We start from the raw sequence: 6,450 nt of genomic DNA, 5'->3' as shown, positions 1-6,450 counted from the left end.
GATTTATTAATCACACGGCAAGATAACCAAGGTACACTGTTAGTAGAAAAAAGGCAAATTTCAGAACAGCATGTATAATAGGTCCCAGTTTCCTAAAAAAAAAAAAAAAAAAGGTGTGTGTGAGTACATTTAAAAAATTCAGGAAGAGTATACACTAATCGCTTGTAGTTGTTTCCTCTAAGAGGTGAGATTATGAGGGACTTTCATTTCCTATTTTTTACTGTGGCTTTTTTGTCTGTTTGAAATTTTTATAAAGTTCATATTTTTTGTAAGCAGGGAAATAATATCTTTGAGCCTCACTTTCCTCATCTGTGAATACTGACAGTGACATTTACCTTGCAGAGTAATAATAAAAATGTAATAAGATAATGTATATTAAAAGCTTAGAATGGTGAATAGCCCATTGGTAAACTGCAAGGTTTGTTTCCCTTCTCCTTCCCTCTAAGGGTGTGGCTTTCTGTATTTGTCAAAGTACTACTCAGACTCATTACTGCCACTCTGCTCAGATCCTCCAACCCAACGACCTGGAAATTTAGGCTTTTAGTCTGCACTAGAGAAACCTGAAAAGATAACAGAGCGAAACCCATAGCAAGACAAGGTAGAGACATATTCCACTCTCTCTGTCTGCTTTACCTGTAAGTATCCCCCAGGTAAACAGCCTTGCTGCACAGGGCAGGAAAGAAGAGTCGCCTCTGTGATTTCTAGAAGGACCAGGCCAAATCCTACTTTGACTGGGATCTCTGAACTTCAAAAGCAGACAAGTAGCCAACACCAAACACTCTCCCTACTCCAGGAAAGTTGCTAATTAGAATTCCCAAAGGCACTTGAGGCCACAGCTCCCACCTCCCTCTCCTCCAACTGCCCTGGCAATTTCAGACCGGAGCCTATAAAACCAACTAAGATTGGTTTTCTGATCAACAAAAGGCAGCTGCTCTGGGCCTTAGTAGGAGCTCTTTCCTCTCTCAGGAATGTCTTCTTCCAGAATACCCACATGGATAGTTCACTTGAGCAAACACATGAAGGAGGCTTCTCACATTTGCCCTAATGCCACCTTCTCAGGAAGGTCTGACCATCCTGTACAAAATAGCAGTACACTCACCTCGAGAATTCCTATCCCCTTGCCCTGCTGTGTCTTTCTCCATAGCACTTATCACCATTTGACAAACTAGATATATTTTATGTATTTAACTTATTTTCTGTCCCCTGGCCCCCACCCCTAAAATATAAGCTGTGTGAAAGCAGAGATTTTTGTCTAAATTGTTTGCTACTATATCCCCACTGCCTAAAACCATGTCTGGCTTATAACAGATGCTCAATATATATGTGAATATATAATTATTAATCAATATAATTATGAATGAGGACGATTTCAGTGAGGGCCCAGCCTTGTTAGATGGAATGTAAACTCCTGGGTCACTCCAGTACATAGGCTCTGTGGGTTTCTGACAGGTTCCCTGTCCAAAGCATTCCTCTTCCCCCATCTTCCCTTCATACTATTTTACTCACCCTTTAAAGATTTGGGGGGACATTTAACTGAGTTGTCTTTATGTAACCAGAGAAGGCACTAGATTCTCCAGCTCCCTTATTAGCTCCAGTTGATCTGATTAATCCTTTACTGCTTAGGCTCTGGCCCCTGCTATGAAAGCAACAGGTAACCTGAGGTTCTTAAGTAGGTGCTATTGGGGGCCCACAGCGGTTCCATTATGCAAAGAAAAGTATGTGGGTGCCCACAAGGTGAATCACAAGTTATCTTTTCTTCCAATCTAACAACCTCTCTTTGCCTTTGAGCCTTAGAGTTGAGAGAGAAGGGAGGATAGGAAGCATACGGAGGGGGTAGGGACTAAACATTTAATGAACACCAGGCACAATTATAAGCAAGATCAGGGTCTGTGCCCTCAGGACTACTCTGGTTGGCTGAAGAGGCTGGATGACTGAAGCACACACTCTCTGGCTGCAGACTGGAGACTGGATTGGATGGGAGCAGGGCTGGAAGGAAGATGGTGGACAGTTAGAAGGCTGTGGCATTCCAAGCAAGAGATGAGGCTAGACTGGTGGCAGTAGGGATGAAGATTGAGGGGAGGATCTGAGCATTACAGAGGAGTGGAATCAGCTCAACTTGGTGATTAATTAGCTAAGATGGGTGAGCAGCAGAGTTATTAAGTGATTGGCAGGTGTCTGTCTGGCTTGGGCATCTGGGTGGATAATAGTGCCATCTGCAGGCAGACAAAACTCCAGAAGAGGAGACCATGGGACATCCAGACATAGTTTTTCATAGAAGCTAAAAAAAACAGGGACCTGTAAACAGTAAACAGCACTGGGACCTAGAAGCAAGGCTGTCCTACCTCATCCTCATGGAGCCTTCAGCTCTGACCTATACAGTGATGACTCCCAAATCTTACCTTTAGCCCAGATCTTTCTCCTGAGCTCCCATCCAAATACCTGGGGACATTTCCACTTGGATATCCTGCAGGCGTCTCCAACTTAATTGTACCAGTTCAGCTCAGAAGCATTTTTTGGAGACTCTGAGTTCAAAATAGTGACTCAGTCCTGCTACACTAGACTGTAGAATTCAGCTCCTGTTTCTCCAGAGTGTAACTGTGTCCCCACCTGCATCAGAATTACTTCAAGGCCTTGTTAAGTTACAAATTCTCAGGGCCAACCCAGACCCACTCAGGCAGAAATGCTTGGGATGGTGCCTGGGAATCTGCATTTGGACCGATTTTCAGGGGATTCATAGAAACACATATGTCTGAGAAATCACTTATTTCATAGAAATAGAGGATAGAAGGGGTCAGCTGCCAATTGACAGAATTTCCATACATGAGTGACTATTATAAGTTTACTAGTAACGGTAATAACAGTAATGTCTGCCTCTGCAAAACACTTTTACATTCCTTATTTCATTTGAATCTAGTGCAGCCCTGTTAAGTCTTTTTCTCTCATCTTAGAAATAAGAAACTGAGGTTTAGGGAGACTAAATGATTTATTCAAAGTCTCAAATTGATGCTTCTGATTCCAAGTCCACCAGTGCTCACGGCAGCATCACTGATTCAGCCAACTTGTGAGACAGGCCACTGGCTGAATGAGGATGAATTACCCTCTTCCTGAAGAGTACTGGAGCTCAGACTAACCACGCAGTGTCTCTTTAATGGCTGAAGCATTTTGCCTGGGGCAGGGAACAACCAGTTTAACCACAGATAACAGAAATAACAGGTCAGAGCACCTGGCGCTCTCCAAGGTTCTGGGATTACCTTAGAATTTCACCTTCTCTTCTAATCTTGATGCTCTGGGCTGCCTTTTGTTTAACCTACAATTTCTGAGATTTCTTTCTGCCTGCAGTTGTTCCCATGAACTCCTACTGTCCTCTAAGACTCAGCCTAGTCATCCCTGGCCCTCAGCCCTCCAGTAGCACTTGGTGTTTCCATCTCTCTGTTCCCAAGGCTTAGGACCCTGTCTGCTTATCACATTGCTTTATAACTATCTGTCTGTCTCATCTCCTTGATTTTAAACTCCTGAGAGCAGAGAGTATAGTGTGTCTGGCTGATCCTAGTGTCTCCAATGCCTAGCACAGTCCCTTGAAAGGAGGCACTCAATAGCTCTTCTAATTAATGAGTGAATTAAGTCATGTGACTGCCCTACTTGGGATTCCAAGTTACATGCTCAGTATGGAGCTTCCATCGCCACTGCCTTCAGCAGAGAAACCTTTTTTTACTGTGGTCAGTGCCTTAAAAAGTCCTGAGCACTTCTGAAAACTGGCAGTGGCCCACCATGACCCATCTAGCTAGCCACAAGTTCCCTGCTGAAAACCCTCAGCCTTGCCTTAGGAGGCAGCCTGTTCACTCGCTAGCGTTCAGCTCCCTGAAAATCAGTGGCATACAAATTAAAATAGCTGCCCTTTTCACTTACAAATTGCACTTAAGAAGATCTGTTGCCCAGCATTGATAAATGCAAAACCAAGTGGGCATTCCTACAACGCTCCAGAATGAGCTACTTTTCTAGGGATGACACTGTAAATGACCACCCGTCCCCCAGAAAAAAATGTTTCATACTCTTGAACCAATGACTCCACTTCTAAAAATTCCCTCAAAGAAATAATTAAAAATGGCAAGATTCATGTAGAATGGGTTGTTTATAACAGTGCAAGTTATTTGTAATAATGAAAGTTATTTACAATAGTGAAAGTTGTTAAGTACTTCAGAGATTACAGTGAGCTCTCCTTCAAGAGCTTAGGAATGACAATACTGCATTTCTCACTGAGTGTTGAACTTGGACATCTGTCCCAGAGAAATGAAAACGTATCGTCATATAAAAACATGAATACTCATCGCAGCTTTATTTAATTGCCCCAAACTGGAAACAACCAGGGTGAGGTTATAGCTCAGTGATACAGTGTGTACCTAGCACACATGAGGTCCTGGGTTCAATCCCCAGTCCCTCCATTAAAAAAATAAATAAATAAACCTAATTACCTCCCCATCCCCAAACAAACAAACAAATAAACAAACACACAAAAACTGGAAAGAACCCAGATGTCTTTCAACTCTTGTTGGTAGAAGTTAAAATAAACAGGTTCAGCAAGCAACATGGACAACCTACCTTACCTCCTCTAGTTAAAAAAACTGGTACATCCATACCAGGGAGTATGACTCAGCAATGAGGAGACGTGATTTACACAACAAATGGTTGGATCTCAAGGAAATTATGCTGAGTGGAAAAAAACAGTTCCAAAAGGTTATCTATATACCAAAAGGTGGGTATGATTCTATTTATATAACATTGTGAAAAGACAAAATGTAGACATGAAAAAGAGATTGGTAGTTGCCAGGGGTCAGGAATGAGTGAGGGGGATGACGAAAGGGGAGTGACTATAAAAGGGCAAAATGAGAGCCCTTCGTGGTAATGGGGCTATTCTGAATCTTCACTGTGGTTGTGGATAGATGAACCTACACATGAGATAAAACTGTAGAGAACTAAACACACACACACACAAACAATGTGCACAAGTAAAACAGGGAAATCTGAATAATACCAGTGGATTTTAAGTGTCAATATCCTGGTTGTAATATTGTAGATAATTTTGCAAGATGTTACCATTGGGGAAAACCTTGTAGGGGGTACATGGGATCTCTGTATTATTTCTTACAACTGCATGTGAATCTACAATTATCTCAAAATAAAAAGTTTAATTTTAAGAAGTGTAATACAGAATTGTATACAATATGATTGCTTTATATAATATTTTTGATGTATATGTACACACAAAATATTTACGATTATTGGCTTTAGGTAATAGAGATGGATTTTATGGGTGATCTCTGACTTTGTTTTATGCTTTTTAACATTTTTCAAATTCCTTACCATGAACACATATTAATTTTATTTTATAAATATAATAAGTATCCTTAAATATAGCATGTTCATTTTTCATAACCGTGTCTTTGTACCGACTCCCACAAAGCTTTTATCAACTATCCCCCCAAAACTATTAAATATAAATTGATACTAAACTAGGAATTCCCAATCCTATGCTTAAGCAATTAAGTTTTCAGAACCAAATACAGGACCTTACACCTGAACTCTGATGATCAAGTTGTGTCATTTCTCTGGCTCCCAGCTTCCTCATCTGCAACATAAAGATGTTGGGTCAGAAGGACCCTGAGGTCCTTCCAGCCTTTATGGTCCACAGGCCTCATGCTGGTATAAGACACCTACTGGGAATCTTGGTGTGTCTGTTTAGAGATAGTAAGTCCCAAAGACGGAGAGTGATCCACCTTCTCCCAGATCACTGTGACCATATCCCTTGAGGAGTAGCTCAAATTAGAGTGAGATCCTGCCTGTCTCCAGCCCTCTGCCTTCCACCCTATAAGGCAGCAAAGTCCCCATTTGCACAGGGGAGTAAACCACCAATAATGGAATTAGACTGTTAGCAGCAGGAACCCACAAGTTTTTGAGTCTATAAAATCATTCGCTTTCACTGCTGGAACAATTCAAGTCCCCTAGGTTAATAAGAAATATGCCTTCACAAACATCAAGTGGTAGACAGCCAGGGGAATCCCATCTCTGTTGCCACATTTCCTAAAAAACAACTCCTTACTCTCTGCAATCCTGTTTCTACCTTCTGCAATGACTGGGGCAGGTTCCCCTGCCTGTCCCTCACCTCTTTCTCTGTATGAATATATATATTCTGATTCTCTGAAGAACCCTGACTAAGGTTCTGACTAAGGCCGGGCAGGTCAGTTTCTGGTACACCTTGGAAAACTTTTCTCCACTTTCAAACGAATTCACTATTCCCTTATGGTTGTCTAATATATGAATGTTAAGCAGTAGTGAAAGCAAATGAGGTAGATCTCTGTGTACAAATACGAACTCTTCTGCAACTCATGCTATTGAATAAAAACAGCAAGCTGCAGACTGATGCATTTGCGTAAAGTTTTTTCCTCCAAAAACTCA

Source organism: Camelus dromedarius, chromosome 7 (genome assembly GCF_036321535.1).
Source record: "Camelus dromedarius isolate mCamDro1 chromosome 7, mCamDro1.pat, whole genome shotgun sequence".
NCBI lineage: Eukaryota > Metazoa > Chordata > Mammalia > Artiodactyla > Camelidae > Camelus > Camelus dromedarius.
Note: the sequence above shows the minus strand (reverse complement) of the source record.